Source organism: Schistocerca cancellata, chromosome 8 (assembly GCF_023864275.1).
Source record: "Schistocerca cancellata isolate TAMUIC-IGC-003103 chromosome 8, iqSchCanc2.1, whole genome shotgun sequence".
Classification (NCBI taxonomy): Eukaryota; Metazoa; Arthropoda; class Insecta; order Orthoptera; family Acrididae; genus Schistocerca; species Schistocerca cancellata.
The window spans coordinates 367235120-367247598 of NC_064633.1; positions in this window are offsets into that span (position 1 = coordinate 367235120).

The window sequence follows — 12479 nt, forward strand, 5'->3', positions numbered from 1 at the left end:
GTAACACTCCGTATCAAACTCTTCGATTTTTTTTTCTTAACGGTCACAGAAAGTCAAATGGTCCTTTGGAATACAGACCTCCACGTGGGTCGTACCCTTGGTGTACACTGTGTACTCATACAAACCTTCAACTGAATGTGATTGACGCAACGACTAGTGCACTTTTTCCTTTGTTTTTATCTGTTTACTGTCAATGGCTTGAGTTACCCATGTTACATACAGAGTGCGCTAATACAGTGAGTCTGTCAATTCTGTTTTACCTTTTTCATACCATCACGTTTACGTTAATGGTACACTGTGTTAAGGTTTCGAACAGGTCTTAAGTAGAGTAAAGTGGATTACTGAAGAAAATATAGCACGGTATTTAAAAAAAAAGTGTACTGCTGTTCTTACCTTCGTAACGAAAAATGGTTCAAATGGCTCTGAGCACTATGGGACTTAACAGCTGTGGTCATCAGTCCCCTAGAACTTAGAACTACTTAAACCTAACTAACCTAAGGACATCACACACATCCATGCCCGAGGCAGGATTCGAACCTGCGACCGTAGCAGTCGCGCGGTTCCGGACTGCGCGCCTAGAACCGCGAGACCACCGCGGCCGGCCCTTCGTAACGAACAAAGTTACAAGAAAAGAACTAATGCTGGTTGATATCCTCCTGAAGTATAAAATCACTTTCTTTATAAGGGGAATATATTAATTAGTTCTGTATTTCCATTTCTGAACAGACTCGGTGCGTGAAACGGATAAATTCTGTTTAAGTCAGCACACAGTGTAATGTTGCGTTGGCCATATTTCGCTTAGTGGACGGATAGATCGTTCGCTGAATATGCAAGGACCGTACAGGTTCCCTTCTTATTAAAGCAGGACATCTAGGAACTACATTTGCTAACTGATCAAACACAAAAGACGGTAAACGCAATAGATACGCTAAGATCCGGGAGGACTTGTAGTGACAAACTACGAGTTTACTTGCATTAACTGTGCGTTATCTTTGATAGCTTCTACCACAATTATTAAAATCCTTTGAAGAAAAGCAAACGAAACATTAATTATTACAAAGTTTCGTAACGGACTGGATGTAGATAAAGCAAAGACAATCTTATACTACTTTAGACCCTTACGTACACACGAGGGAGGGATGAATCACGCAGTTTCGAATCCTGCCTCGGGCATGGATGTGTGTGATGTCCTCAGGTTAGTTAGGTTTAAGTAGTTCTAAGCCTAAGGGATTGATGACCTGAGATGTTAAGTCCCATAGTGCTTAGAGCCATTTGAACCGTTTGATGAATCACGATAATTTGTGTGTGTGTGTGTGTGTGTGTGAATTCCTAAGAGACCAAACTGCCGAGGTTATCGCTCCCTAGAGCTACTTAAACTAAATTATGCTAAGAATAGCACACACACTCATGCCTGAGGGAGGACTTGAGGACTCGAACCTCCGACGGGAGGGGCCGCGTAATCCGTACGTGGCGCCTCTAACCGCGCGGCCACTCCGCGCGGCACACGGTAATTAAGCTTCACAATTAAGCACAAATAATCTTTACATGCCGTTGGGAGAATGATCTACTTCAGAAACAGCTGACGACCACGTACTCACATGGAGATTCAAGAGGGATAGAAATTGACAAGGGAGGACATCCTACCGTTACAGACTATAATAAATTCCCCGGAAGCCACATATTATTCATTTGATACCATGACTAATGGGGTTCGATGGCATCGTCGGCCTGAGATCTTCCCGCCTAGGGAGATTACAGTCCTCTACAGCTTCCTTAAGTACTACGGAAGGTGTTTCCTGTTGCAGAAACACATTTCTTATCATTCTGTCCATTCTTCTACTCTTCATTTTCCTAATTTTTCTGCTGTCACTGGTACTCTGCACAGCCTCGTTTCATATCAGAACTGTCCACATAAGCCTCAGCTTTCTTCCGTAAGACTGCGCCTCAAACTCTTAGATTTCCTTCTTACCAAGCACAAAAGGTGTAACGATCGTTTGTAACACTGAACTCAACCTGGGTCTTTCTTTTGTCTCAATGACAAATTATAACTGGCGTAAACTGCGATCTGATTGCATTTAACTGCACTTGATACTTTAGCAACGGGCTCTTGAAAACTGCTTGTCACATGTGTCAGCTTTGAGCTTCTACTATTTTCCGTGTTTTCTGTCTCGCGAACACATTTATAAATTTATTCCAGAAAAATTTTAGGAAGGCAACATTTATGGCGGCTCTGAAATCATTTATGCTGGGACAGAAATGCACTTCTCTTAGTTTAGGCGAGGCCTCTGGTCGGACATGCTGTAACGTTCGGCCTCTCCAAATAATGATCTCTGTGATAATGTTCGTTTTAGGACTAAACAGAAACTCAAAACATGCTGCCTAAAGTGGCCATATCTTCTCCTCCCTGCACAGGAATTTAGGAGTCAGGTATTGGCTGCTTCCCCAGCAAAGAAAGGAGTATTATTAACTTTGATTAGGTCTGACCAATAGGTACAGCAGAAGAGTTACAATGGAGACATGGAGCACATGGAGTCTCAGCATTGTCACAAAACCCTTGTGGCCGCGGTTTTGTGAATGCCTCTGGCGAGTTTATCGAGGTCTGGTGGAAAGCGCGGAGTGGAGACAAGTTGTGTTATCATTCAAACTCTGGAATTGACGCTTGTTGTGAGTGGGTTCCTCTTAGGACACTCGCCCTGAGTGCGACTTCGCACTGGCATTGGTCTTCCCTGGGAACCTGTGGTGAAGTCTTAGCTGCACCGACAATTTAGACATCAGTCATTGCGGACGACTCGCTGTACACAGGGCAATCTTATTTACATCAGATCTGCCACTTTAACGTTTGATCTTCTTGTGTGCACTGCCATATGAGTGAGTCAGATTGGTCCATGGCATGACCAGCAAATGAGAGTGTCTCACGCTTGAATCCGCCTAGATTTCAGGGCTCCATCAGAGAGTAATTGCGATTCATCTACCACATGTCAGCCCGCGACTCTGCACACTTCGTGTCCACGGTAATAAATCACAGGCGCCGCCCATCGCTACGCTGCAGCCGCTTGCACCACTACCGTCGCCTAAGACATTTCTACGTATCGAGAGTCAGGTACAGTATTGCTGCTCCGGCTTGTTACGGCAAACAGAATCACAGTCCGTCACTTTTTCTCGGCTGCATCAACCTAGTGTAGCTTCTGTGTAGAGTAAATCCATCAAAGTCTATGCAGCGTTAGATAATTTCAGATTGCCTTATTCATGTTTCCAGCCAGAGTAAACAGATTAAACAGGAAAACCTTAGTCTTTGCCAACGAATCGTCACGCTCTATTTGTGTTGCCAACAGTTCATTATATATTTCTCATCTCGTTCAAATCATGTTGTTTATCTTATTGTAGGATCAATAAACTACTCCCATAATTTTTTTTATAAAAGATGAGTCCTGGGTATATATTAACCACCCGTCAATAATTGACCATGTCATTAAATTGTTTCAGAATTCAAGTTTTATTTAGATTCTGATAATATCGATACCTTCAACAACCACTGTCCGATGACGAATCAATATAGCAATTGCATGGCCAGGTAGACTCGTGAAAGGTCTATAAGTTAAACCGAGTGAGGTGGCGCAGTGGTCAGCACACTGGACTCGCATTCGGGAGGATGACGGTTCAATCCCGCGTCCGGCCATCCTGATTTAGGTTTTCCGTGATTTCCCTAAATCGCTCCAGGCAAATGCTGGGATGGTTCCTTTGAAAGGGCACGGCCGACTTCCTTCCCTAATCCGATGAGACCAATGACCTCGCTGTTTGGTCTCTTCCCCCAAACAACCCAACCAACAATATAAGTTAAGTGATTGCTGCCAGGGCGTAAATTTAAAGTCACCTGTAGTCTTACAAATCATACCCCAAGTCCAGTGTAGTATAGTAAGGTGTTTACGTTGTAAACTTGTCCTTCAAATATAGTAAAATAGTGTTTAATATAATTTTATTTGTCAATATGAGAGCATTTTAATCACGGCAATTTCATGTAGACAGTCTTAAATGTTTTCAAAATTTAGCAAGAAATGGGGACCTTTCAATCTTTATCGTCACAAATTTTCCATTGTTCATATCCTAGTGAGGGGGAGCAGTGGTTAAGTGAGATAACTCGAACTCGGGCAGAAAATAAAAAGATTGTGGTTTAACACCCTTTCGACAACTGACATCAGAGAGAGCCCAAGCTTGGAATAGACGGATGATGAGAAGTGAAATCGGCTCTTTAAAATGAAGCATTCGCTTTAATTGCTGTAAAAGAATAACACGGGGCTACGTGAAGAAAGACGTGGTGTGGACTGAATTTCAGACCTTATGCAGAGGTGAAGGTACGCCTGCGTAATACCTCAGTCTTGCACACAGCGGTCTGCAGACGGCAGAGATGACTGCAGATGTCGATCTAACTAAGAGTTACAATTAAATCTGCGAACGCTACAGAAGCTTTACGTCGTTTTATGTCCATCCACATCCAAATGATCTACATCTGCAAGACTACTCCGAAATTCACACTAAAGTTTCTGAAATAAGTCTCATCGAACCACTAACACGCTCCGTCTCTACCATTCCACTCTCTAAAGACGAAAAGGAGAAACTAACATTTAAATCTTTCCGTGAGAGCTCTGATTTCTCTCATTTTATTAAGGTGATTATTTCTTTCTATGCAGGTTCGGTCGCAAAGAAAAACGCCTTTGTTTTAATGATTGTCACCTCAGTAGCGTAGGATCTCCGTAACTCTATGATATTTCACGGTAATACAAAATGAGTTACCGATCTCCGAATTTTTGCAATGTACTTCGTCAGTCCTATCCGGTAAGGATCCCAACCGCACAGCAATACTATAGCAGACTTGAGAAGCGTAGTGTAATCAGCCTCTTTAGCTGATTTGTTGGATCGTCCAAGTGTTTTGCCAATAAAATACATCTTCGGTCCACCTTTACCACAACATGTGATCGTTCCAGATTAAGAAATTCGTAATTATTATCCCTAAGTATTCATTTCAATCGAAAGTCTTTCTTAACGGATTTTCAGTTCTCACGTGGATTATCTCACACCTTCCATCATTTATGGGCCCTTGCTACTTTTCGCATCATACTGATATATTCTCTGAGTCATATTGCAATTGGTTTTTATTTTATGATAACTTGAATAGACGGTAAATACAGAATCATCAGCAAATCGTTTAAGATAGCTGCTCTGATTGCCTTTTAAATCATTTTTGTCGTTTCTGAACAGCAGAGAGGGCCTACTACATTTCCTTGGGTAACGCCAGATATCAATTCGGTATTGGACGGCTTTCCCGCCAATTATTACGAACTGTGACCTTTCTGATAGGAAACACAAATGTCGTCGCCCAACTGATGTCATAACGTGTATGTATGCAGCTTGATCAGCAGCCGCTTTTGAGGAACAGTATCACAAGTCTTCTGGTAAGCTAGAAATACGCCTGTCGATAAAACTTATTATACAATAAAGTGTTAGTTTAATTTCTCATTAGATGTTTTTCTTCTGAAGCCGTCCTGACTATGAGTCAATAGATCTTTCGTCAAGGTACTTTAGAACGTTCAGACACATTATATGTCCCAAAATCCTACTGCGAATAGACGTCAGTAGATTGGGTCAATAGATTACTCCAGTTTCCTTTCTTAAGTATTGGTGTGACTTGTGTAACTTTCCAGCCTTTAAGTTCGGATCTTCCTTCGAGCCAATGACTGTATAAGATTACATTAACATACTCTGTATGAAAACAGATGTTATACAATGTGAACCAGAAGACTTTTCTTTATTTGGTGATTTGAGTTGCTTCGCTACATCGAGAATATCTGCTTCTAAGCTACGCCGGAACCGCGTGACTGCTACGGTCGCAAAATGGCTCAAATGGCTCTGAGCACTATGCGACTTAACTTCTGAGGTCATAAGTCGCCTAGAACTTAAAACAAATTAAACCTAACTAACCTAAGGACGTCACACACATCCATGCCCGAGGCAGGATTCGAACCTGCGATCGTAGCGGTCGCCCGGTTCCAGACTGTAGCGCCTAGAACCGCACGGCCACTCTGGCCGGCCTACGGTCGCAGATTCGAATCCTGCCTCGGGCATGGATGTGAGTGATGTCATTAGGTTAGTTAGGTTTAAGTAGTTCTAGGGGACTGATGACCTAGATGTTAAGTCCCACAGTGCTCAGAGCCATTTGAACCATCTAAGTTACGTAGTCAGCTGTTCTCGACTCGAAGTGTGAAATATATAGGGTGTTCCGAAATTACCGTTACAAACTTCCACTACATTTAGTGGGGAGTGAGTTCATAATATTTTGAATGGAAACCCATGTCCAGAAACGCATCGTTTCCGTTCTACAATGGTTTCAGTTGAGACTTTTAACTCACCCGCTTCTGCTTGAGGAACTGAATTAAGCGTGATGCACTACAATTATTAGGTAATAGTTCGAAAGGAAACATAACGAAACATTCATTTATCGCTTAAGCAATTTTCTTTGCATTACGAGGGTTACCGAGAAAGTAATGCACCGCTATTTTTTTTCTTCAACAATTCTTTACTAGACACAATGAGAATACATACACGAAAAAGTGTTTTTTTATCTACGCACTCTATTTTTCCACGTAATCTCCATGCCATTATATGGCCTTCCTCTATCGCGAAACAAGGGCATGCATGTCTTGTAGGTACTAATCCTTGTCCTACTGGCGGAGCCAGTGCTTCACTATGTGAATCACCTCCTCATCGTACTCAGAATATCTTCCATGAATGGCGTCTGTCCTCGCGAATGACAACATCAGCTCGCTGCAACGAGCCAGATATGACAACCGTGGATGGTCTCCCCGACCGGTGCAATCGTGGAGCTCCGCCGAACCGCTTTCTGATGACCTCACCCTCCGTGCCCAACGACTAACTGTATATCTGGCGACAGTAGATGCTCCTTAGAATTTGCACAAGCGTTTGTGAATATTTCCTACAGTTTCTTTCCCTGCAGTGAGAAATTCAATGACGGCACGTTGCTTGTGAGGTACATCACCTACAGATGCCACTTTGAAACAGTCCTGCAGCTACGCTATCTGTCGCAAGTGACAGATGCTTGGCGCGCTCACTCAGGAGACTTCAAATAATACATACGTAACTTTTCGCATTCGCAGCATTGTTTTCGGCTGAGAAAAAAAATGCAGTGTATTACTTTCTGGGCAACCCTCGTATGAATTAAATATTACGTCCTATACGTATAGTATGCTGCGTTCTTTTTTGTTTAGGAATAATGTAAACACGTACTGTCTAAGAGTTAATACAAACAAAAGTAAGTAAGTGATAAGTGGATGTTACATTACACTTCTTATATAATTGTTACCTAATATTGGTGCTGCGTCACTTCTAACTCAGTTCGTTAGGAAGAAGGCGGTGACAAATATTTGAATTGACGAAGTCGTAGTACGGCAGTGGTACGTTTCTAAGCATGGGTTCCTATTCAAAATACACTACTGGCCATTAAAACTGCTATACCAGTAAGATGAAGTACTACAGACGCGAAATTTAACCGACAGGTAGAAGATGCTGTAATATGCAAATTATTAGCTTTTCAGAGCATTCACACAAGATTGGAGCCGGTGGAGACACCTACAACGTGCTGACATGAGGAAAGTTTCCAACCGATTTCTCATACACAAACAGCAGCTGACCGGCGTTGCCTGGTGAAACATTGTTTGATGCCTCGTGTAAGGAGGAGAAATGCGTACCATCACGTTTCCGACTTTGATAAAGGTCGGATTGTAGGCTACCGCGATAATGGTTTATCATATCGCGATACTGCTGATCGTGTTGGTCGAGATCCAATGACTGTTAGCTGAATATGGAATCGGTGGATTCAAGAGGGTAATACGGAACGCCGTGCTGCATCCCAACAGACTCGTATCACTAGCAGGCGAGATGACAGGCATCTTATCCGCATGGCTGTAACGGAACTTGAAGCCTTGTCTCGATCCCTGAGTTAACAGATGAGGACGTTTGCAAGACAACAACCATCTGCACGAACGATTCGACGACGTTTGCAGCAGCATGGACTATCAGCTCAGAGACCATGGCTGTGGTTACTCTTGACGCTGCGTTACAGACAAGAGCACCTGCGATGGTGTACTCAACGACGAACCTGGGTGCACGAATGGCAAAACGTCATTTTCTCGGATGAATCCAGGTTCTGTTTACAGCATCATGATGGTCGCATCCGTGTTTGACAACATCGTGGTGAACGCACATTGGAAGCGTGTATTCGTTATCGCCACACAGGCGTATCACCCGGCGTGATGGTATGGGGTGCCATTGGTTACACGTCTCGGTCACCTCTTGTTCGCATTGACTGCACATTGAACAGTGGACGTTACATTTCAGATGTGTTACCACCCGTGCGTCTACCCTTCATTCGATCCCTTCGTAACCCTACATTTCAGCAGGATAATGCACGACCGCATGTTGGAGGTCCTGTACGGGCCTTTTTGGATACAGAAAATGTTCGAATGCTGTCCACGCCAGCACATTCTCCACATCTCTCACCAACTGAAAACGTCTGGTCAATGGTGGCCGAGCAACTGGCTCGTCACAATACGCCAGTGACTACTCTTGATGAACTCTGGCATCGTGTTGAAGCTGCATAGGTAGCTGTACCGGTACACGCTATCCAAGCTCTGTTTGACTCAATGCGCAGGCATGTCAAGGCCGTTATTACGGCCAGAGGTGGTTTTTCTGGGTACTGATTTATCAGGATCTATGCACCCAAATTGCATGAAAATGTAATCACATGTCAGTTATGGTATAATATATTTGTCCAATGAATACGCGTTTATCATCTGCATTTCTTGTTGGCGTAGCAATTTTAATGGCCAGTAGTGTATTATGTACTCACGCCCCACTACAGGACCTAGAAGTTTGTGACACGAATTTCGAACGCCCTGTATACTTCGTCTTCTTTGATGAAGGAATTTCGGAAAACCGTATTTAATAACTACCCTTTAGTGACACTGTCATGGCCTGTAATAAGCTTTTTATTTAGTAATTTACAGTAACGGAAGTCGTTAATGTGTCAGCTGCACTCTGCGCGTAGATCGGTCAGCAGGTAATGCGGCAGTGAGCTGATTCGTGACACGACGCTGATCCGTGACGCGGCGGGGTGGCCGCGGCCTGCGGCAGTGGCCGGCGGCTGACGTCACAGACGGCACAGTGGCGGCTGGCATGTTGACAGGGAAAGCACAGCTTTGTGGGCGCGCGTCCGGCGCACAGCCGCCGGCTCAGCTGTCACCTGGCTGTGTGTAGCTGAAGCTGCAGCTGTGGTTGTAGTTGTAGTTGCCACAGGCCCGAGGGGCAGTGCGCAGTAGCGCCCAGAAACTGCCGGAGGGTTCCCGGCACCTCACTGGCGGTTTCCAGATGCCGTCCTTAATCAGAGCTGTGTTGGATTATTATGCAGTTTCACTCGCTGTTCGGTTCTGAAGATATCGTTTAGATCATCTGTATTGTAAGCGACTATATCGGAACTTGGAACGCCGTACTACTTGCAGGTCGAATGGCCAAAGGGCAACAGTAATCTGATTACGATTATCTCGGGTGATTGTTGACAGAATTTAAAACTTTGAACTACTGTCATTATCTGCTCATTAAGCGATATACTCATACTGAAGTTTAAGACAGTAACACAACAACAGCGTTACAGTTCTAAACTGTATTTTTCTTGAGGCAACCTGAAGGAGCCCGTTAATGGTCAAACATTTAGTCAAATTTAACAATGATTGAAATTTACTGGCAGATTAAGACTGTGTGCCCGACCGAGACTCGAACTCGGGACCTTTGCCTGTCGCGGGCAAGTGCTCTACCATCTGAGCTACCGAAGCACGACTCACGCTCGGTACTCACAGCTTTACTTCTGCCAGTATCTCGTCCCCTACCTTCCAAACTTTACAGAAGCTCTTCTGCGAACCTTGCAGAACTAGCATTCCTGAGAGAAAGGATACTGAGGAGACATGGCATAGCCACAGCCTGGGGGATGTTTCCAGAAGAGATTTTCACTCTGCAGCGGAGTGTGCGCTGATATGAAACTTCCCGGCAGATTAAAACTGTGAGCCCGACCGAGACTCGAACTCGGGAACTTTGCCTGTCGCGGGCAAGTGCTCTACCATCTGAGCTACCGAAGCACGACTCACGCTCGGTACTGTCAGCCTTACTTCTGCCAGTATCTCGTCTCCTACCTTCCAAACTTTACAGAAGCTCTTCTGCGAACCTTGCAGAAGTAGCACTCCTGAAAGAAAGCATACTGTGAAGACATGGCATAGCCACAACCTGGGGGATGTTTCCAGAATGAGATTTTCACTCTGCAGCGGAGTGTGCGCTGATATGAAACTCCTGGAAGATTCACTCTTTCAGGAGTGCTAGTTCTGCAAGTTTCGCAGAAGAGCCTCTGTAAAGTTTATAAGGTAGGAGACGAGATACTGGCAGAAGTAATGCTGTGAGTACCGGGCGTGAGTCCTGCTTCGGTAGCTCAGATGGTAAAGCACTTGCCCGCGAAAGGCAAAGGTCCCGAGTTCGACTCCCGGTCGGGCATACAGTTTTAATCTGCCAGGAAGTTTCATATCAGCGCACACTCCGCTGCAGAGTGAAAATCTCATTCTGGAATCATCCCCTAGGCTGTGGCTATGCCATGCCTCCACAGTATCCTTTCTTTCAGGAGTGCTACTTCTGCAAGGTCCGCAGAAGAGCTTCTGTAAAGTTTGGAATGTAGGAGACGAGATACTGGCAGAAGTAAAGCTGTGAGTACCGGGCGTGAGTCGTGCTTCGGTAGCTCAGATGGACAGTCGGCTCTCAGCCGTGGCAGCGTGCGGACGGCCCCGCGCGCCGGCCAGTGCTCCGCTGCAGGCGTTGTTTACTTCCGCGTCGTAGCTTCAAGGCTTGTGTCCGTCCACCATGAACAACATGTCGAGCGCTTACCGCCGTGCGACCCTTAAAGTTTCCTTCCCAGCTGAACATGCGCGACCTCGTGCACATGAAGTTGAAACGTTCATACGTGAAGAAGTTCGTTTAGATCCTAACCACGTTATCGGAATTCATTTTTCGATCATGAGTAGTGTCGTTTATATTAAAATGACAAACACCGAGGTGTGTGAAGATGTTATTCGCCACCATGCCAATGGACTTAAGTTCAAATACTCTGATGGTCACGTCGGAGCTGTAACACTTGAACTCGCAGAGTACGGTCAACGTACGATTAGGGTGTTTGAACTACCTTTTGAAGTGCCGAAGGACGAAGTTGTCTCTGCGTTACAACCATACGGTACCGTCATCGGTAACGTAGAGGAAAAATAGCAAACCTTGACGACCTACCACGTCCTTAATGGTGTGCGTCAGCTCAAAATTGAACTGAAGAAACTTACACCATCATATCTGACAATTGGCGGGGTGCGAGCCATTGTCATGTACGACGGCCAACCCCGAACATGTGCGGGTTGTGGACAAGAAGGCCACGTCAGATCCGCCTGCATGCGACGCCGCCTGATCCAGACGCCGGTCGGAGAGGAAGCGTCCCCAGCGGTGATCACTCAGATCCCTGTCACATATGCCAAGGCTGCCAAGGAAGGTAGCATCTCTCCACAGGGTCTTTGCGACCGAACCGCCGAATCTTTCCATCAGTAAATGGGGTATGTTCTCAACTGACTCGGTTGTTTTAACCCCCTCCACTGACGGAATGACCCGCTTCGTAATTCCGTATGTATAAAACCAATACGGACTTGTAGCTGTCACGCCTTTGCGCTTACTGCTACGTATTTTAACTGTAAATAGCTCAGTCCTAATGGTAAGAGGTAGTAGTGAATTCACGTTGTTAATATTTGAATACAGCACAGCTGCCACAAGCTCAGCTCACTTTTACTCCACTCCTACCCTCGCCATTGCACCACATTAACTAGGTGCTACGAGGACCTTGCTAAATTCACTTGCGTATACATTTTTGACCGTTACTCGCCAGTATTTACCTAATGATTAGTACACTCCTAACCGGACTATTTCCCTAACAGCTGTGATGATTGAACGGGTTCGATCCACGCCCTACAGTGCCCTACAGTTCACACGGTAACACTGCCTACCTGACCCACTTAACTTGGTAGTGAGCTTATGTATCCAATCACCACTGCTAGCAGCAGTGGATAATCCTATCAGCACGACGAGAGCAGCAGACTTACCGTCGAATCCTCCTGAAAATACTTATAACTTCGGTCGCCAGCTCTCAAGGAGCAAAAGAATAAATCAATTTTTGGCTCGTTTCAAAGTGAAATGGCTTGAGTTGAATTTAAACTTAATTGTGAATATTACTATTTCTGATCATTCTAGGTGATTCTACAAAGCAAATACTCTCTCCATTTCTGTGAGTTGGCTTGGTAATTACTACCAAGACAATTTGTGCAACTTAAGTTAACAAAATTCTATCC